Source organism: Amia ocellicauda, chromosome 11 (assembly GCF_036373705.1).
Source record: "Amia ocellicauda isolate fAmiCal2 chromosome 11, fAmiCal2.hap1, whole genome shotgun sequence".
Taxonomy (NCBI): Eukaryota; Metazoa; Chordata; class Actinopteri; order Amiiformes; family Amiidae; genus Amia; species Amia ocellicauda.
This window is the reverse complement of record NC_089860.1, coordinates 11,056,687-11,079,247: the sequence shown is the minus strand read 5'-3', so window position 1 is coordinate 11,079,247 and position 22,561 is coordinate 11,056,687.

Genomic DNA, 22,561 nt, shown 5'->3' with positions numbered 1-22,561 from the left:
ACTTGGTAGAACTGTGTGTATATTAATTCCAGCATATTAGATTGGGACCAGAGAAATGTGCCCATATAAGCTTATAACTACATTATTGCGATGCTCTCTTAGGTCAGTCTAAGCTGAGATTGTATTTTGGAGCAACATCTACAAACAGGGACTCCCAGGTCACTGGTCTCACAACTCTGCCTCTAGAAACAGACGCCTGGAAGTGAGTTTCATTAGATTTCACTGCGTCTAGAGACCCACGGTGAGGAGAACTTGCTCTGACTCAGCAATAGGATCTAGGAGGGCAACTCACGCTGTCTTCCCTCCACTGTGGGCCGGATCGAACCGCTTGGTGGGCAGGAGTTCAATCTGCGATGCGTTCAGTCCCTCGTCTCCAAAGGCACCACCAGGTTCCAGATCGTCGTCTGAGCAGGAACAAGAGCACAAAGCCTGGTTTAAAGCACTGCGGGTTTGTAAAGCAAAGCGAAAAACAGCACACAGCAATATCTGAAATTACCCATAAAACAAGAATAAACTACAAATCTGCGGGGACCCTGCTCTAAAACATCTGTCTGACTCAGACACATCTCTGGCCTAAACCACCTGCTGAGAAACCACTTCTTACCCACGGGCAGGAATTCCCACTCCTGTACCCCAGGATCCTCTCCATCATTTGCTACAGGAACCAGGAGATACTGATCATGACCTCCCAGCTCCTGTCCGTCAGCTCCCACTGTGACCAGGAGATACTGATCATGACCCTCCAGCTCCTGTCCGTCAGCTCCCACAGTGACCAGGAGATACTGATCATGACCCTCCAGCTCCTGTCCGTCAGCTCCCACAGTGACCAGGAGATAGTCCTCATGTTCCCCAGGCTCTGGCGCATCGCCTTCTGATGAAGGGTCCACACTAACCTGAGAGGAGGGGCGGGAGGAGACAGGCGAGGTAGGGGGGTCCTGTCCGGGTTGTGCGCTCTGAGAGCTGCTCTGCTGCTGCTGCTGCTGCTGCTGCTGCTGCTCTCTGTCCAGCTGTGGAAAACAACACATACATCAGCAAGCGCTACAGCACGAAACTGAGTTGTTCTCAGCGCCACCAGAAGGGGCACTGAATTGCTGAGCCAGGCACTGAGGATGGCAGCACTGACAGGACCTGTGTAGCGGCCACAAGCATCACAGCGCCTGCAGCAACGCCACTGACCTGCAGACGCTCTTCCTCCGTCTGAGCAGCGCGCACCACTGCCACAAACACCACATCTTCATCATCTTCAATCTCCTCCGCTTGTCCTACTTCCACCAGGAGGGGATCGCTGCTCCTGTGGAAGAAATCAGAGAAAGAGGGCAAGAGAGAGGGAGACAGAGAGTAGGAGGGAAAGAGGGAGGGAGAGAGGGAGTGAGAGGGTGAGAAAGAGGGAGATGTGGAGGTGGAGGGAGAGGGAGATGTGGAGGTGTAGGGGGAGGGGCAGGGAGAGGGAGAGGGAGAGGTGGAGGTGTAGGGGGAGGGAAAGGTGGAGGTGGAGGGAGAGGAAGAGAGAGAGGTGGAGGTGTAGGGGGAGGGACAGGGGGAGGGAAAGGTGGAGGTGGAGGGAGAGGGAGAGGGAGAGGTGGAGGTGTAGGGGGAGGGACAGTGGGAGGGAAAAGTGGAGGTGAAGGGAGAGGGAGAGGGAGAGGTGGAGGTGTAGGGGGAGGGACAGGGGGAGGGAAAGGTGGAGGTGGAGGGAGAGGGAGAGGTGGAGGTGTAGGGGGAGGGGCAGGGAAAGGTGGAGGTGGAGGGAGAGGGAGAGGGAGAGGTGGAGGTGTAGGGGGAGGGACAGGGGGAGGGAAAGGTGGAGGTGGAGGGAGAGGGAGAGGGAGAGGTGGAGGTGTAGGGGGAGGGACAGGGGGAGGGAAAGGTGGAGGTGGAGGGAGAGGAAGAGGGAGAGGTGGAGGTGTAGGGGGAGGGACAGGGGGAGGGAAAGGTGGAGGTGGAGGGAGAGGGAGAGGGAGAGGTGGAGGTGTAGGGGGAGGGACAGGGGGAGGGAAAGGTGGAGGTGGAGGGAGAGGGAGAGGTGGAGGTGTAGGGGGAGGGAAAAGTGGAGGGGGAGGGAGAGGGAGAGGGGGAGAAAGCAGGGGCCGAGGTGGACAGGTCCGGTGTGGATGGTGCAGATTGAGCACTGGTCTCTCCACGGTCCGTCCTGTCTGCCTTCTTGCGCTTCTGCTTCTGTCATGTTGATTGTTTGAAAGAGAAGGAGAAGGAAATGGAAAAGCACACATTTAAAGTGTCCCATTAAAGCAGCTACATTTGTATGCTGTTGTTTTTCTCCAGCTGTGGGGTTTAATGTTGTTTAAACACTAGAAGAGCCGAGCCGGTCAATTTGACCGATTTGGTTATTCAAATTTGAATTACTGTGTTCCTAAATACACAGCGCATACCCATTCCTGACTTTTCCTAACTATATGTCCTAAACATGCCTACAGCGTTTTAGCTGCATAAACGCTAAAATAAATACGTTTATCTAGAATACATTTACCTAGAATAGCCAAAATTGGGTTATTCTGACCAGTCATTTACATACATAAGAAATCAAATATAACACATAATCCTGCCTTTCCTTTACAATGCAGTCAGTCTGGCGCTCAAGTGGCGATCTCTACCTGTCTACAGTATTTCATGTGCTTGAAAAACACACGCATTGTACAGCATTACAGGTGTGTTCTTACAATTGTAGTCAGATTGAGCGGATACAGTGATTACCCTGCAAATAGACATGGATTGGAAACGGAGACTGAAGAGAGCGCGTTTTGGAAATGCCGTGTATATGAACATGACTGATTCAGGGGACATCATTGATACTGGGAATAACAGATCATTCATGGGTTTGTGTCAGTGTTGTGAAAACATTGTGAGTGAAACACAGGTCCAAATGGCACCGAGTGTTTTTCCTCTACTGATCAAAACACGATTGCTACTGCACGTAGTACAGAGCGCAATAACGCAGACACATCGCACGCAAAATAATGATTCAGGGACATTATCAGCAGAGGAGCATTTATTGCGATGCTATACATTCGTGGAGCAGAAGTGTTCACCTGGACAGGGCTGTCAAAATGCAGTGTGAGGTACGAGCTCATGCAGGGAAAGTGCAGAAACTGTCCTGTGTGGACTGTACGAGCTGTCAGGTATGCAGGCTAAATATATACTCAATCGTTTCTTGAAATACAAAGCTACAGTGAATACAAGCACTGTATGTTGAAAACAAAGTTTACATGGTGTTGCAAATGTTTACTTTAGTGTACAATTATGTTTTGATAAACGCAATAGTTATTCTTCAACTAGAACATATTGCTTTTGAGCATGATTATTATATAAACAATATTTACGTTAACACTTGTTTCATTCCTTTATTGTATGCCGTTTTTGAGCTTTGTGCTTATTGTAGGCTGTATGGTTATTCATGTTTTGACTGCAGTGTGCACGTTTAGAAAAAGTGCTTTGTTATTCAGAGCAATAATATGATTTTTTTAGGATCATATATCAATTTAAATAATCCAGTTGTGCTATACAGATGTTGGATATGATGTTCATGAATAAAACGTACGAGTTGTATGCGATAGTTTGCCTTTGATTGTCATATCACAGCTGCTAAAGAGCTGTCGGTTACAATGACCGGCTTTGGCTCTTGGTAGTTTCAAATGTCGGCACAACAGCCGAGTTTGATTTCAGCTCCGAAAAACAGATTCAATTTAAGATTCCCAAACTATAACTGTGAAATGAAAAACCTGAGAAGACCCATAAAGAGGAATGACAACGAGCACACAGATGGGTGTCACTCATCTGATAGACCTGCAGAGAAAACTATTCATTGCTGCTGCTGCTGATCAATCTGTTATCTGTGTACATTTCTGCAAATGCAGTACAAACCCTCAGAGGGGAAACCAGTGAACATGTTTTACACACACATTCACAATGAAACAAGACGGCCGAGCGGCCCTGTTTGTACTGTATGCTATAGGAGGCTACAGGACATTCAGAAATTCCTCACAGACACTGACCTTCCTACGCTCTTCCAACACCCCTCCATCAGGCCGCCTCTTACGATGTCTCGGGCTGCAGATAATGATCATTAAAAAGGCAGTAATTCACACATTAGACATGTTGCTCATATCTTCCCCTCATCGCACAAACAATCAACAGGGATTGTGACAGCAGGGGAGGAATAAGACTCCCGTTGCACAGCAGTTTGACACATTGCTCATTTTACAGCCTGCGGATCAGCTCATAAGAGGCCCTGGATATTGGTGCTGAATGGAGAGAAACTGAGGAGAAGTGCATACTGTATGTTGAGTTATATTGTCAAGTGTCATTTCTCGCTTCATCCATGTCATTATACACAAGTATTGAGCTGTGCAATAGTGATCTTTACATTGGGCCGCTGAAGGCGCTATATACCTCGGCGCTGCAGGAGGGAGGCCGCCGTGGGCCTCGGAGTCGCTGGCCGCACTCGACGAGTCGAGAAACGGCGTCCAGTCTGACATTATAGTCGCTCTAATCGCGTTGAATCGCAGCTAGTGCTTCTCAACAAAGGGCAAGCAGTGAAACTGTTTCATGGAGGAGGACAGGAGCAGATTGCGCTGAAAAACGACTCATATTTTGAATGTAAACATGTTTAAATACCTAGATCTTTATCATAGGGAATGACTAGTTTTGTTTCAGACGTTTATGTTTTTATGTTTCGTCGCTTGCATTGTGTTCAGTATCGAGTCACAGCCCGTGTGTGTATAAATGTTCAGTAAATAGAAACGCGACTCACCTCCAAAGAGAACCACATACGAGTGACGCGGCACACGCACGCCAGTGACGTCATGACGCAGCGTGATCAGTCCTGGGTGAGTTAATGCAGCTGCAGGTTATTTACAGTGTGAGTCGGTGTTTGAGTTGCCACCCGTCCCTTACAATACGGAATCGTCCCGTTATGGAGAGAACAATGTATTGAGTCAATACGGATGCGATTTGTTACTGTGAAGGAGCTGTAAGAATCTTGCTATATATAACATGAATGAACAATGCTTTGGTTAAACTATACATATTAACATTCGCGTCAATAAAGCTTATAATGAATAACACAAGTTTGGAACAGCACAATTGCATTATGATATTTGGCCACTAGATGGAACTATATGGAACTGTAACACATGACAAACAGCCTGAAGAACTGACAAGGTAACAGATAAGCTATTAACAGCGTCATAGTATAAGAGTATAAAATATTCTGAAACGTCCACCGAACAATGACATGAAATGAACATTGAAATGGCATAAGTCAGCCAGATGCAAAGTGCAAACAGTAAGTCTTGGTTGAGCTGAGGATGCCTCCCCAAAATACTCCCATAGGGCTCCTGAGGAGATTGAACATGCATTACAATGTCATGCACACAGCATGTTGTGAATTAGAAATGCTTCCCCCTGCGATGTATTAAACACAATTGCTGGCATACTAGGTGTATCTGTAGTTCTCACATTACAGTAATAATCTACCTGTTCGTTAGCCTAAATTCATGAATTACTTTGTAAATAGTCAAGCAGACCTGCATTTCTCAAACCCATTTTTTACAATGACAGACGCTTAGTTTTACACATTGTTGCCCCAGGCTTAGTCCTAGTCAGCAGCACCCCGTCATGTGCAGTCTGAAGTCCATCAGTCCACAAAGGTCCTGACCAGTGGCGTATGTAGGGGGGACCACGATGTTAATGGATGTTAATGATGGAGGGGTATCCTACATCGTCTATTAGAATATTAGTTAGATTCGAAAATTAGTGTCATATTTTAAGGTCAGCAGCAATTCAGAAGGGGTTTATTAGAACTTCAAATCAAACTTTGTACGACAACGTTGAGCCTCAACACTAAACCGGTTCCAATGGAAAAGTCAGCAGGTGTTTGACTCCTAAATGCTGTAATTTGGTGTGGAAGTACAGTCTTATTTAAAGGGTTCCACCATAAAATGATCACAAGCTGAGAGTTTCCCACTCCTGTAAACCCCACAGAGTTCAAGTGGCACAATGAGCAAATAGGCACAGGCTTGATTGTGCTCTTAGACTGTTTCAGGTCTCTGTTTGTCCTATGATTATTCTCATCTGGTTCATATATACAGTTATAATAGTCCTTTAGAATATACTGTGGCAAGAAAAAGTATGTGAACCTTTTGGAATCACCTGGATTTCTGCATAAATTTGTCATCAGATTTGATCTGATCTTCCACTAAGTCACAACCGTAGACATACACAGTCTGCTTAAACAAATAACACACACATCATTGTATTTGTCGTGTCTATATTGAATACATCATTTAAACATTGACAGTGCAGTGTGGAAAATTAAAGTAAGGTAATTCCAAAGGGTTCATAAAGGGTTTTCTTGCCACTGTATAGTGACCACCACATCTATAAAATCCCTTGATAACTTGTAACAAAAACAAATATATAAGAAAATGTCAAATGTAAAACACTGCACAGATCAATCTCATATGTTTTTCAACTAATCGCATGTTTTTCCAAAAGCACAAGAATGACATTTATTCACGTCCCATCAATCATTATTTTGTGCATCCTCCTTGACTGAGAGAACACTTTCTGTAGTCTTTTATTAGTTGCTGCCACTTGGGATGGATTTGTGATCCCTCCTACTTAATCGTTTGAAATAGGCAAATAAATAAAATGTTATGAATCTTTAACACTATGTATATGATAATACAGATATGTTTTAAATATAATGTAACATCACAACGGCACTAATGTAGGACATATAAAACCAAAGCTTTACCATTGAATCGAATGTACTGAAAGGAATATCAGGAATCCTCTGGAGATCCTCTTTAGTGAAAGAGATTATTAAGTGAGATCAGTCGTCCTGGAACGCAAGGAATATAAAGTCCTGAGGTGACCTTTCTAGAAGAGAGTTTTAAACATTGATAATCAGCAAAATGTAATCATATCAGCTATAACCTGGGAAATAGCCGGCGGGTACAACCAGGCCTAGATATCATGTGAGAAATATATGTATCACCTGAATTTAAAGATAGAGGAACCAAAAGCACAGCCTCAATCAGAAGAAGGGTATGAGATACAAATGCTGCTGCTACATTTTAATGTTAATAATTTTATGGGAGAAATAGCTCCTTTCACCATTTTTCTCATTTTAATGTGGATGTCACATTCAAATCCTGCAGCCAAGTTTTTCCACATTCCTTTCATCATAATTTTAGTTTTAGTTTATCAATAAGCTTTATTTGTTACCAGTAAGAGATCCAAGTCTGAGCTGTCTTTAAATAAGTCAAAATCTCTACAAACTTTAGTTTTGTTTTGCTTCGTTTCTGTTCTGTTTCAATTGAGGCAAAATGTATAGTGCATGTACAGTATCTGCAAAAGATACATTTTTCAGTGTTTAATAGCAGAATCAGAACAGCAGAGGGCATATTTGGCTTTGAAAGTAACATATCTAGCTTAAGGAAGAAAGCACCATTGGAGGTCAGCTTTAATTGTTGGTTTTGGCATCACTGTGCATTCTTAATTGGCAAATTGCTTTCACAGCTTGAACTATCTACTGTATAGATTATCTGACTTGAAAAGGCTGTTACATCAGGGAGTAATTGGTGAGGATAACAAAGCACGCTCCTGGAAATTTAGAAAGCTACGCTGACTGTTTAACTAGTACAACCTTTAATAATTATTTGAACACGTGTGGGGGAAACATATTAACATCCTATCCTGCCTTTGTCCTTGGTGAGCTGTTACTCCTAACTTGGAGTTCAGCATTTCACATTCCTTTCTTGCAACGTATTATCTGCAAATTACCTTCCAATGCTGGCAATTTAGAGGTGAATGATTATTATTCATGAGTATAATATTGATGAGATGGGAAGGCTTAGTTTAGAATCCCAATGAAATCACTGCTAGTTATTAGAAATGACCTTTCAGACACTGATTATAATATGTTAAAACCCCATGAGGGTATGTCCCAGAGGGGGTATAAAAGCTTTGTTCTATCTTAAAACTTTTGGGGAACAGTGTCATGCTAGCCTAAAATCTTTTGAGTTCTGTGTAGCGCTGTCCCTCCCGAGCACGTAATCAATTCTGATTCGAACTCCCGACTCCAGAACTCTCTTCCACCACACGCTCTTTGTTTCGGTAAATAATGTGGAATAGTTCAACTACAGAGTTCAGATTGTTGTTAGAAGAGTCTAAAGCATTTCAAATCAATGTTGAACTGGCATTATGAATATACTGTGTGCATATGTATGTATATATACAGTGCTTTTAGAAAGTCTACACCCCCTTGAACTTTGTATATTTTGTTGTGTCAGTGTAGGCCATTTTCAGACCACAAAACAAAACAGAATCTCCCAAAACAGGATTCTTTCTTGAGTTTCCTTCGTGCCAGATTTGTTTAGTGCTTGGGATATTGTTGTCACATCCATTAGACCAGTCTTGGCCATAAAAGCACAGAGCTCTTGCAAAGTTGCCATTGACCTCTTGGTAGCCTCTCAGTTCAGCCTTCTTTCTCATTCACCCAGTTTGGAGGGAAGGCCTGATCTAGGCAGGGTCTTGGTGGTGCCACACACTTTCCACTTCTTAATAATAATCTTGACCGGCTCCAAGGAATACTCATGGCCTTTGATATTTTTTAAAGCCATCCACTGATCTGTGCCTTTCATCAACTTTGTCCCCGAGTTCTCTTGAAAGCTCCTTGGTGCTCACGGTTGAGTCTTTGCTTTGATTTGCACCAGCAAGCAGAGGGAACCTACAGGAACTGCTGAATTGATCCTGAAATCATGTGAATCACTAGAGTTTAACACAGGTGGAGGCCACTTAACTTGGCATTTAACTTGATTTATACAGGGTTCATTTCACATGCACAGGGCAAGAAGACTGTGCTAGGGCAGTTTTATCAAAGACACCACGAGGAACTGTACACAACGGGAATAAATATAATAAAACATACTAAAACCTGCCTTTAATATTCAGGGGGAATAAAACACTAAAATCCCCTAACAAAAGAAACGACAAAATTCTCTAATAAAAGCTATCCATTAGAAACTACATTTCCCCTTCCTGTGAACAAATGCACGGTAGCAGCAAACAGACTTCAGAAGCCTGTACACACAATAAATATCAATATTCGATTTCGAAGACAATACAGCAGCACTTAGTAGTATCGGGCTTCTGTCTCGTCAGGTAGCAGCAACACCATGAACCACTCATAGGTAAGTGAGCTGCCGGCTACAGGACTACTTCATCTGTGGCAGCTCTGAGGCCGGTAGCCGTTTCGGGCCGGGCAAGACTCGGACTGGCTCCGCGCCAACCGACCAGAAATCGAGGCAGGTAATGTCCATTGACAGAAGCAACTATTGTGCAGATAGAAATACTAAGGTCTTCTTTTTCAGGTTGTGGGTCCGGGAGCGGCCACCAGGGAGTGAGGGAAGACAGCAAAAGCCAAAAATGTGAGGTGCAAATGCACATCTTTCTCTGAGGAAACCACAAACTGCCACCACCACTTCCCGTGGTGTATTTAATAAAGTGTTAAAATTGCCGAATCTGGGTCTCCTAATTTCAATCATCAATACTGGCTTTTTCAACAAGAATTCTTAATACAGTCGGCAACATTGGGATGGAAAAATTGATTTTACTTTGTCTTTGGAGTCCAGAAATTCAAGACAGCATTTTTGAACCAAAATTATTCCAAAAATTCAGTGAAATAGACATAAAACAAAGAAAAAAAAAACGAAACCAGTACTAATGAAAAAAAACTCGAAATAAAAGTAAAAATGGCCTTAGGCACAACGAAAACAGCACCACTGATTGCTAGTGACCCTTCCTGTTCAGCAGCAGAAAGAGAAGACCCCTTCGTGTCTGTTCGTACAGCATTTATACTCATTCCCCAGAAATGGAAGAGTCCACCCCCATTACAGAGGTAGGGAAGAAAGACAACAAAACAAACTCTCCATTTGTACAGAATCTATGCACAGCATCATCAACAAGAATCATCATTTCTGTCAGGCTAATGGGATAATACCTTGCATGCAAACTTCCAAGTAATTATGTAGAGTATGCATCTTCTGGCACTTCGCTATAAAGGCGTGATTTGAATAATCAACTCCTGCTGTTTATATGCACGCATGTGTGTGTGGACTTGAAGGAGAGTTGGATTATTAGGTTAGATGGAGTTTAAATTCTAAAATATAGAAGAATTAACTAGACAGAGAAATAGAGATGGATAATGAGCAAAACTATTTACATCCAACTGTCCTCGTAACACACACACATACATTAACGGCGTTATGGTATACTGGGGTTTCAGTTTTAAACACGGCATGACAGCTCAAGCCCGTTCATCACATGTGTCTCCTATTGTATAAAATAAGCCTTAAGTGGAATTATCTTTGCCGTCTGCTCACACAAACTGCATGTGAGGACATATCTTATACTGTACAATAAGGAACAGCCCAAATACAAAATGAACTTGAATAAAGATACCTGTCAGGTCAGGACATACTGTATTGTGAAATCGTCTGGCAGTGTAACATTGTGACATCTTGTTTCACAGATGTGCTTAAAAGTCAGCAATGAAATAACTGAATCATCATGCATGCCACTTATTTAAAATTAATACTATTAATGCCAGAGTTACAGGTTTGTTCTTTGCTCCAGAGAAGAAGACAAGCAAGGCTCTTCAGATTGTGCCAAATCTCTTTTCTGCAGGAACATCTGCTCCATCTGGCTTGAAAAAGAAAAAGAGTGTGATGCTGCTCCAGTTTGTACATTATCTGAAATGTGTGTTTTGATGGATGAATATATTAAATCTTCAATTTAATTCAACAGCCCATTGATGTTTTCTGTGTGTTTGTTTTGCATCCTTAATTTTGTTCCTTTGATTTTATTCTTGCACTTGGTTAAGAAAGTATTTGTAAAATAAAGTTTTAAGAAAACACTGTTTTTCAAGAAAAACTATTTTATCTTGAGGGAATTAACCAATCTCTTGCTTCAAGAAAACAGGTAACTTGTTTTATTGGACTAATTTCTGGACACAAGAAATAATGTACATTCTGACTGGAATTGGCATAACCATGGGATGAGAATACATTTTTGAGCCAAGAAGAATTCAGTAAGAAAACAATTCTGGGCCCACGGATCTTCACAGAAGCCAAAATAATCTTGTAGTAAGACATGAGTTTTGGCAGTGTGGTACTTTGATTGATGGCATCTATTTCAATGACATCCATCTCATGCAAAAACAAACATCCAAACAGTTAGATTTTGCTTTATATTCAATAGATCTCCCTTGTTTTTCCAACAATCTGATTTCCGATAGCTTGAATAATCAGTCTGGATACAAGGATATTGTAGCCATGAAAACCAAAGCCACGTCAGTGCCTCAGAGGTGAGACACTGTGGCCAGCAGTGCTCCTGTTGAGCGATCACAATGAGAGCTGAATCAGATGTAACAGTCAGGTGTTCATAATGGATATCTGACCAATTCATTCCATGCAGCCCCTGTTTCTGTGATTGCTTGACAAATGGAACAAATAGTTTCTCCTAAAGATCTGTGGAGCCCCTCTCTTCTGAGGACATAAAGTTTAATGTAGTCCTGAGTTCCCCTACATGCTGTTATACAGTTATATGAATGAACAAATTCACGTTCAAACTGTGCCACTGTCATTCCTTGTGAGTAAGACGTTTTGCTCTGGCTCTAGCAGGTCAGTGACCGGTCACCGGTATTTAAGATTGTGTTATTTTCATAAAACTACACCATATCTGCTCAATCACTGTTACAAACACCATTACATTTTCTGAAAATTGGAGTAAAACAGTTTTGAGACCAAGATATACATTTCCCCTTTATTGAAATACAAGGTGATGCAGTGCTTTACTAGACACTATTAGTAATATACATTGTCTCACACTTGTAAACAGATTTTAAGGTATTGCTCCATTGTGTTCAGATTGAAAGTATGTTTTGTATTGCTTCAAAATTAACTTATGATTACCATCTTAAGGCAGAGTGACGCAGGACAAGGAACACTGTAGCTGGACAATGTTTATGCCAAGTCCTCACAAAAGTGTCCCAATTGGATCAACAGGCCTTAAGAAAACACTATAGTGTTGGTTGAGCCCTCATCCCACAATGCGTAAAACCATGCTGATGTATTTTACTATTGCCATACTTGGACAGTATGTTTTTGATGGTATCATTTGTGTGGGACAATAACTTTACGTCTATGTACACATACACATGCCTAATGGAAAATCAGACTGGGAAAAATGACAATGAGGAGTGGTGACAAAGAGTCAATATTTCCAAGGAACATCTTGAATATCTCTTAGAATAGGACTTCACCATTCCTGAAATATCACATCTGTTGTCTGTAACTGTGAATCATCCGGAGGAGAATGACACACTATGGATGGCCTGTAAAGGAAAGACACAGTGACATATCTGATGAGTCTGGTCATGGACATCAGTCCAGAAAATTTGCCTAAATGAAAATCAGACTGGGAGGGGGGAAAATAGGTCATGAATCATTTGTGCTAATGGCTGTAAAAAGCAGAATAGAAAAATGATGTGCTATGCATACTGTACTCACAGTAGGTTCAATAATTTAAATACAAAAATAAATGACTCTAACTGATTTCAAACACAGTATCCATACTACTAAGGAGGCCAATGTCAAAACATCTCAAAATAACAGGTGTTCAGGTTCTGCAGTGAATAAAATCAATATCATTTTCCTCTGGGTTTCCAAGACTAAGTTGCTGGGCTAAACCATTTCATATATCTGCTATATGTCCAATACTTCTTGGGGGACACTAGCATTCACTGCAGACCTGTACAGTGTATACAATGTACTAATTAGGAGAAGAACTGTGTCATCAAAATCAAGTCTTTCCGATGAAGTTTGAATAGATTAATACAATGGACTGGACCTGAAAGTCTGAAATGATTAAGTAAATCGGAAAACAAAACCTAAAATAACAATAATAATGTTTCAGAACTGTGCACCTATATATTCAGAAATTATTGCACATTATTATTCCTGACCATTGGCACACAACCTCCGAATAACAAAACAAAGCACAACTAATCATTTACATTATTACAGAAGGTATGCAGATTGACAGTTGACCAGATTGACAGTTTTTGTTTGTATTGTCTTTTAGATCCAATAACATAGGTTGCTGGAGTTCCTGCATTGACAGGAAATTGTCGGCTCATTCACACTCGAGTGCAGTCCGAGCTTAAAAACTGCTTTTTATGTCGCTGGTGTCTTTTCTTGAACAGATTTTCTGCTGCCTGTGTGGTGCACGGCCTGCAGTTCCTGCACGAGCGGAAGATCGTATACAGGTAAGTTATCACACATCAGCCATTTGTACAATATACAAGCAAGAAAAAATCTAGTCTCACTGAGAATAAACCCAACCTAAACTATTCACCCACTGAATTTCTCTTAGATTTTGAAAATGATTTATTGTGACACTCACAAGTCCTCATAATAGAAGTCATGTCCTAAAATCAGTGCAGACATGTACCTGAATGCAACAAGTTTGAGAAATGTATGTTTCTGTTCATTGTTGACAGGGGAATAGTTCTTGTGTTCCTGGCAGGCTCTGTCTATATTCTGCAATCCAAGTGATTATACTGTATTTTTATTCCAGGGACTTAAAGCTGGACAGCTTGGTGCTTGACGCAGCTGGCTATGTCAAAATTGCAGACTTCGGTCTGTGTAAGGAAGGTACATTAAAATTCTTGATTTCCTAGTATATGTATAATTTTTTTTTTTTTATTTGTATATTTAATTTACAATGTGATATTTTTCCGGAATCCTCTTAATTTTCCTTCCTAGGCATGGGCTATAAAGACCGAACTAGGACAGTGTGCGGCACCCCAGACTTTTACGCCTCAGAAGTCCTCACCAAATCATCGTACACCCGGGCAGTGGACTGGTGGGGGCTGGGTGTGGTCATCTTTCAGATGCTGGTTGGCGAGGTGGGTATTCTTAACAGAACTTCAAATTTAAGACTTCAGTTGGAAAAGTGTTAAACGTCTCCCGATAAGGCTGTAGTGTAGTCGGTCCACAAGCCAGTCACAGGGGTAACTGTTGCAGTCTTTTAATCTGTCGAATCTCTGTGACTTTTGGCCAATTGTGTGCCACAGCTTGAGGCATTATCTGGATTTCAGGGAGAAAACTGCTCTAAGCGAAAGCTTTTAATGGTTCAGCCATTCAAGAGCCTCATATATAAGCTAATGCAGTATTAAAGTGAAAGCAGTAGGCCTCTGTTGAGGTAAGATCATGATCCTCTCGTGGTTTCATTATGATTAAAATGATTTCATTGAGTGCCATCAAGGCAAAGTTAAATCTATACCACCAAGGGCCAGGTAGGATTTCATTCAATCCTTGAGGACTTAATTAGACTTTTTGAAAACCTAACATTATAGTTGCAGAAGCTGAAACACATCAGTATTTTATTTCATACAGATCGCTCACGCACACACAACCGAAACACACCTTTATTGCCAGGTTACGATAGCAACTCCTTCAGGACGTTTTGTTAACCAGGTTTGGTTTTCAGTAGGATTCCATTATTGCAGACTTTGTGTTCTATAATTGATCAGCTTTAATAAGTCATGTCTAAGTTGTGAATTGACTTTTTACAAGATCTGTGTGTGTGTGGCTTTTGCATTCCCGAGCTCAGAATGTGAATATTGAAAGTTTGGGTCTGGAGTAACCCTTTAATGTGCTCTCCTCTCTTTCTTCTTGTGCCCGTAGACTCCTTTCCCGGGTGAAAATAGAAACCAGGTGCTTCACAATATTGTGCACATGAAAGTGGACTATCCTGCGTTCCTCTCGTCAGAGTCCATCTTCATCATGAAAAAGGTCTGTATGCCAGGGTTATTTATTGTTGAGACACGTTTTTCCTCCAGTCTGTCCCTCGGTATCTTGCTACCAACCATAGTGAATGGATGTCACTGTTATTTAAATGTTACACAATTGGAGGAATACCCAGTGACTGTGCAGCAGTGGAGCGAGGCTCACAATAACAATGCACAAACGCTCATTTGCACTTCAAATTATGAGAACTTATCTTTAACATCATGTTTCAACTTTAAGTCCATTGATGGAGAATAACGTGCGTCTCCTTCTTGTTTTGAATCCTCTGCAGCTCATGAAGAAAAATCCCAGCAAGCGCCTTGGAGCCAGTAAACGCGGTGCAGAGGAAGTAAAGAAGCATCCCTTCTTCAGAGTACGTTGGCGGACATGTCCGTTTTATGGCCGCTCTTTTACATAAAGGTCGCGCCACTTTATCCTTTATCCATTTCTTTCTTCCTTCTCTTTTCAGAGTGTGGATTGGCAAGGGCTTCTGGAAAAGAAGGTGAAGCCTCCCTTCGTACCCACCCTTAAAGGCAGTGCGGACGTCAGTAATTTTGACATAGCTTTTACTGCAGAAGCCCCAGTCCTGACTCCGCCCATCTGAGGGGCTCCTCCTCCGGCTTGCGCTGCACTACAGCCCGCCGAAGCATCTCGGTGCTTGGAGTTCTGACCGCTGCCCACACCGGCCGGTGCTGACCGGCCTCACGCATGGACTCTCCTCTGGCGCTGCGCCTCACCCGTCTGCTCACGTGAAACCCCCGAAGCACAGCGATGCTCTACCAGCTGTCACTGAAAGTCGTTTTGAAGATGAAAACCTGAGCTCAAAATCTCCTTGAAAGCAGGCGGATTTGGACTAATCAGACATCTTTGTTTCCCAAACACACATCACTATGGAACACATCCGAAGTAAAATCACACATCAACCGACATTTAGATCACTGAACGGTCGCTGCTCTGTTGCTATCATAACTGGCATAGTTGCACAAATACACAAAAGAGTTTCCAGAACTGGAGAGGTACTGAATTTCACTGCGACTGACAGAGCATCTAGGACCTGTTTTAGTGACATATCAACTAGCCGGTGCCCAATATGCCTTCCAGCGCATCATAAATGCAGGGACCATGATAGAAGACCTTTGAATCTAGTTGTTTAACTCAGAAAGAATTTTAAAAAATGTCATTAAATATAATTTACCTCACATACACACAGAGAAAATCACCACTTGAAGATGCACGGCTTCCCCTGTAATGTCACTAGTATTTACAGGCAGGCCTCATCATTAACCTTAATGTACACACTCTGTATGAGCATAGTTAACTTTTAAACTGTCTTACAACCTCTGTTTTATTATTTCAAAATGTCTTTATCAAATACTGTTCCTTAAATATAAACATATGGTGTAATAACCTTAATGCAGTGGTTCCCAAACCGGTCCTGGGGGACCCCCTACCCTCCTGGTTTTTGTTCCAACCAAGCTCTCAATTGCTTAATTGAACCTTAACTGAAGAAACAAACTGCTTAGATTTTACTTTTTAAATTGTGTAAGAAAATATTTGTTTCTTCAATATGATTTTTAATATAATTCTATACCTAACTTAAAACCCCTACTGTTTAAAAAAATGAAAAGTCTCCAATTTAGGAAATTATTAGTTCAATTAAGGGTTCAATTAAGTAATTGAGAATTCGGTTGGAACAAGAACCAGCAGGGTAGGGGGTCCCCCAGGACCGGTTTGGGAACCACTGCCTTAATGTATACAGTGAGGTAGTCAAAACCCCCAACAACAGTTAAACTCTGTAAAACATAAATAAACAAATGAAAACATACACCTCAAGGCAGTGGTTTCAGGCTTTCATTTGTCACCCGTCTGAATTTACTGCAGGTATATCTGTCTGTACAGGTCGCTGTTGTTTTTTTTTGTTTAGATTCATGAATGGTTTGATTCCTGGTTGTACAGATGTATTAAAGAAAAAATATATGTATTTTAAAAAAGTTGTTGATTTATTTTGTGAAAACATGGCTTATTAAAAAGGAGGGGGTTTGGAAAATTTGAAATGCATACAAGACAGCCGGCCACAGCCAATGAAAATTCCCCCCAAAATTCAGTAAGACAGTATGAATGACCCGACGCAGCCCCGGGGCAGATCCAGACAGGCCAGCCTGTGCCAAAGCATCGAGGCAACCAGAGTGTTTATAACAAGAACCCTCCCCTATAGGACAACTGCAGCAAATGTCATCTCCAGCTCTGCTGCCTCTTTAACATCGTCCACCAACCCCTCCCAGTCCTTCTGTTCCCACTGCGGCCCCCCAGGAACACCCCCAGCACACCCATGCCAGTTCTCTCAATGCAGCTGTTCTGGCCAAACAGGGGCACCTACTCCACTCCACCGACCCAGCAGGAAAGAGGTGCAATTCCCCCAGTTCTCCTTAGCAGAAGAAACCTGTCAAAATACAGTGGGGGAAAAAAGTATTTGATCCCCTGCTGATTTTGTACGTTTGCCCACTGACAAAGAAATGATCAGTCTATTATTTTAATGGTAGGTGTATTTTAACAGTGAGAGACAGAATAACAACAAAAAAATCCAGAAAAACGCAATTCAAAAAAGTTATAAATTGATTTGCATGTTAATGAGGGAAATAAGTATTTGATCCCCTATCAATCAGCAAGATTTCTGGCTCCCAGGTGTCTTTTATACAGGTAACGAGCTGAGATTAGGAGCACTCTCTTAAAGGAAATCCTGTCCAAGGATGTCAGGGACAAGATTGTAGACCTACACAAGGCTGGAATGGGCTACAAGACCATCGCCAAGCAGCTTGGTGAGAAGGTGACAACAGTTGGTGCGATTATTCGCAAATGGAAGAAACACAAAATAACTGTCAGTCTCCCTCGGTCTGGGGCTCCATGCAAGATCTCACCTCGTGGAGTTTCAATGATCATGAGAACGGTGAGGAATCAGCCCAGAACTTCACGGGAGGATCTTGTTAATGATCTCAAGGCAGCTGGGACCATAGTCACCAAGAAAACAATTGGTAACACACTACGCCGTGAAGGACTGAAATCCTGCAGCGCCCGCAAGGTCCCCCTGCTCAAGAAAGCACATGTACAGGCCCGTCTGAAGTTTGCCAACATCTGAATGATTCAGAGGAGAACTAAGTGAAAGTGTTGAGGTCAGATGAGACCAAAATCAAGCTCTTTGGCATCAACTCAACTCGCCGTGTTTGTAGGAGGAGGAATGACCCCAAGAACACCATCCCCACCGTCAAACATGGAGGTGGAAACATTATGCTTTGGGGGTGTTTTTCTGCTAAGGGGACAGGACAACTGCACCGCATCAAAGGGACGATGGATGGGGCATGTACCGTCAAATCTTGGACGAGAACCTCCTTCCCTCAGCCAGGGCATTGAAAATGGGTCGTGGATGGTATTCCAGCATGACAATAACCCAAAACACACAGCCAAAGCAACAAAGGAGTGGCTCAAGAAGAAGCACATTAAGGTCCTGGAGTGGCCTAGCCAGTCTCCAGACCTTAATCCCATAGAAAATCTGTGGAGGGAGCTGAAGGTTTGAGGTGCCAAACGTCAGCCTTGAAACCTTAATGACTTGGAGAGGATCTGCAAAGAGGAGTAGGACAAAATCCCTCCTGAGATGTGTGCAAACCTGGGGGCCAACTACAAGAAATGTCTGAGCTCTGTGATTGCCAACAAGGGTTTTGCCACCAAGTACTAAGTCGAAGGGTCAAATACTTATTTCCCTCATTAACATGCAAATCAATTGATTACTTTTTTTATATTAATTTTTCTGGATTTTTCTGTTTTTATTCTGTCTCTCACTGTTAAAATACACCTATCATTAAAATTATAGACTGATCATTTCTTTGTCAATGGGCAAACGTACAAAATCAGCAGGGGATCAAATACTCTTTTCCCCCACTGTATATCTAAGCTGTCCTTCACCGCTTCAGGTTGACAAGTAATAAAAAGTCAGATCATTAGCATCAGCTGACACTTTGAGAGGAGAAGCAGTGGGCACAGAGGGCAGGGCCAGGCTGGTTAAATGGGTACACAACAGACAGAGCAGGGGTTCAATTGCTAGGGAATACAACATCCCAGAAAGAGGGCAACTCTGAAGAATCCCCGCTGTACTGGAAAAGGCCTGCTTACATTATTATTAATCAGCAGATACAATCTCGGCAGCTCAGGTTACTCAAAGGGACTTGGATAATATTCAGTTGTGGGCCGACACCTGGCAGATGAAATTCAATGTGGACAAGTGCAAGGTATTACATGCAGGTAACGAAAATGTCCACTATAATTACACTATGAGAGGAATAGAATTGGAAGAGTTTATGTGGACTCATAACTTTCTCCATCCAAACATGGCAAACACAGTGCTAGGGTACATAGTCAAAAAGTGCACAATTTAAAACAAGGGAAGTAATGTTCAGACTGTGCAATGCACTAAACTGAGTTCTTTATTCATCACCCACGCTTACACTCACCAGACCTGGTCAAATACCATTACATGTGTGTATTGATGTATTTTAATTAGTTCATATTTTAATTCAATTATGTACAAATTGAATCTTGTTTGATAATTACTAAATGACTGTATTTGCAAAATAAAATGAGTTTGTGTTTTAAAAGTATTTCTATGTATTTGCAAATATTTCAATGATGTATTTTTACTAGTATTTTATATTCTCCATTTTCAGTCATTTGTATTTTAATCAGTGTTGTATTTTAAGATATAATCTTTTATGTACATCACAACAATATGATTGTAGCACAACATTAACACACAAATTAAAGACTAAAGACACAATGTGAGATTCCTAACAGTCCCACCAATTTCATCTGTCCCAACAGTCTAAATTGGTCGCTTTCATTGACTCCTGTCTCCTCCCTGCATCTCTCATCTAATAGCTAATGAGGCAGAAATTGTGAGATTAGGAACATAAAGAAAAATGGGTTTGTTATTCAAAGTTGAGCTAATGCGTGTACTGCTGGAAAAAGATCTACCTTAACACATAACACCTGTAGTCAGTGCTAATTATAAAACTGTTAAAAGTTTAACTACAACACCAATGTGGCCGAACATGACATAGATGAAGGTAGAGAGTCTGCAACTCAACATTTACTTTCAATGAGAGTTGTGATGTGATGGTAATGTTAGACCGTATTTGTTGTTGAGCTGAGTTTGTTGTGATGTACAAATGAGATTGTATTTTCAAATACAACCCATACATTGAAATACACATTTAAAACACAGAATATCAAATTCCTTTGGAAACACATTCAACTAGTAATTGTGAAACAGGATACAATATAAATCATGATAAATGAGATTAATTGGAAATACAGAAAATATAGTTGACCCATGTCTGACACGCACACACGCACGCACAAATGCACACACACACGCACACAAGCAGACACACACACACGCACACACACAAGCAGACACACACACACACACGCACACACACAAGCAGACACACACACACACAAGCAGACACACACAAGCAGACACACACACGCACAAACACACACACGCAAACATGCACACACACACACACACAAGCAGACACACGCACACACACAAGCAGACACGCACACACACACACGCACACATGCACACACACACACACACACACACACACACACAATAATTGCAGAATGTAAGACAGAGGATCCTGAATCCGTTGTGATGGACCTGGCCGTGGGACATGAACACTTGAAAACCCGCCTTCACCGCCAGACGGATCTGCTCAAGTCACGTGTTCCTCCTCACACTGCAGACTCAATAAAAACAACAACAATCCCTCTCAAAGACGCCTCCTTGTGTTTGGATTGCACTGATTCATTCTTCCTCACTGTAAAACAAGGAACTGATCTCCTGTGCCACTGTGGGTCTTCAAAGATCACGTCATTTTCGCGTTTGTTGAAGGCAAATGAGCAATAATATGTACTATGACCAGGGCCGGCCCTGACCAATTTGGTGCTCTAGGCAAGATTTTAGCTGGTGCCCCTATTGCGCATCACAGCCAATTCCACCATCGATCATTGTGTGCATACACTCACACAGAAACTGCATAGCTTTATGTCTTTGAGATTTTCTTTATTTTAGAAACATAAAAAAATAAAAACTGTATTAAAGAAACAAGTGACATAAAACTAATGATAAATAAAATATAAAAAGGAGTATTCCACGAAAAAACTATATTACAGAAACCTTAGTGCAATATGCATAATGTAGCATTGTTCTACAGCCTTACTCACCTTGCCTTTCTTGCAGCAAACAAGTGACATAAAACGAATTATAAATAAGTGGATGATTCGTGCAGCACACTAGCATTTCTCAAAATTATGTCACAGGTTAGGTTATTCCCCAGACAGCTGAATAGTCTTTCCAACATTCCCTAATGAATTTAAGGTAAAAGTAACTGACACTGACTCTAGCTAGCCAGCTCTTTATATTAGTGAACATTACTAGTATTGTCCAAAGTAAGCTGGCTAGTAGTAACACTGCTCCAACGGTAACTATGCAATTAGATAAACTATTCATTCATCACATCACATTACCTCTGTCCTTATCCCGTTTTTCCTCCTCTTCTCTACTTCTTTTTCTTCCCTGGGCACCAGAGGGCTTTGGTCTTTTTGACATCGTTTGAAGTAGGCTGATGCTAATTTATCATTTTTCACCTTCAGTGTCACTCACTGCTTCAGATAACTGAAGTAGCCCACCACCCCACAATCAGGTAAATCTAAGTATGAGAGCGAGGGGGCGCGATTGATGCGCCGGGCCGGGGTGACCCTGCGGGCAACACGGAAAATATGGCCTAATAAGCTATGTAGTTATGTTGTTGCGGGGGCTTTCGCTTTTTGCTAATATTTCAAATTAATAATATTAAAATACTATTAGTAAAAAATAATAAAAGTTAAAAAAAAAAAAAAATCTTCACTCATTTGGATGGACGGCGCCCCTAGCATTTGCCTATTCCGCCTATGCCACGGGCCGGCCCTGACTATGACTCACACAGTTAATGGCAGATGAGGGTATTTTCATAGACTTGTTCCAGCATGGTCCTGGAGAACTTGTGAACAGCAGCATTCATGTACAGGACAGAGTGTTTCCACAGCCTATGTTTTGGTCTCACTCTTGTGCGGAGGGGAGCTGCTCATGGCGAAGCTGTCACAGTCGCTTGTTTGAACTCTTCTCTTTGCTGTCGTGTGGCTCTCAGTCCCAATTCCAGCACTGTACCAATCTTCAGACACTTCCTTTTGCAAAAATGCACACAGTGGCTTTGCAAAACTAGGAAAACTGGGCAATCTTTCAGTATCATAACATATGAAACATGAAAAGAATTGCAAAAAGGTGATATGATGACCGCCTGTGACACAAACACTGTGCCGAAAGCCATTTCTTGTCCACCTTCACTTTGAGGAGGAATAAAGTTTCTTACTTTTGTGAAGGAGAAACAGGTTCACCCCCAGAAATCAATTTCCTTTCTGACACGTTTGTCTAAAATAAAGCATTATTCCAAAGTTTTGAACTTATGTGTGAATGAGTTTCTTCAATGCCTCGCCTCTAACTCGTCAGATGCATCCAAGGCCACAATCTGTTTGCAGAAAACAGGGCCATAAAGTGTAATCAAGATTGTCAAAAATAAAGTACTCTTGTGTATTAA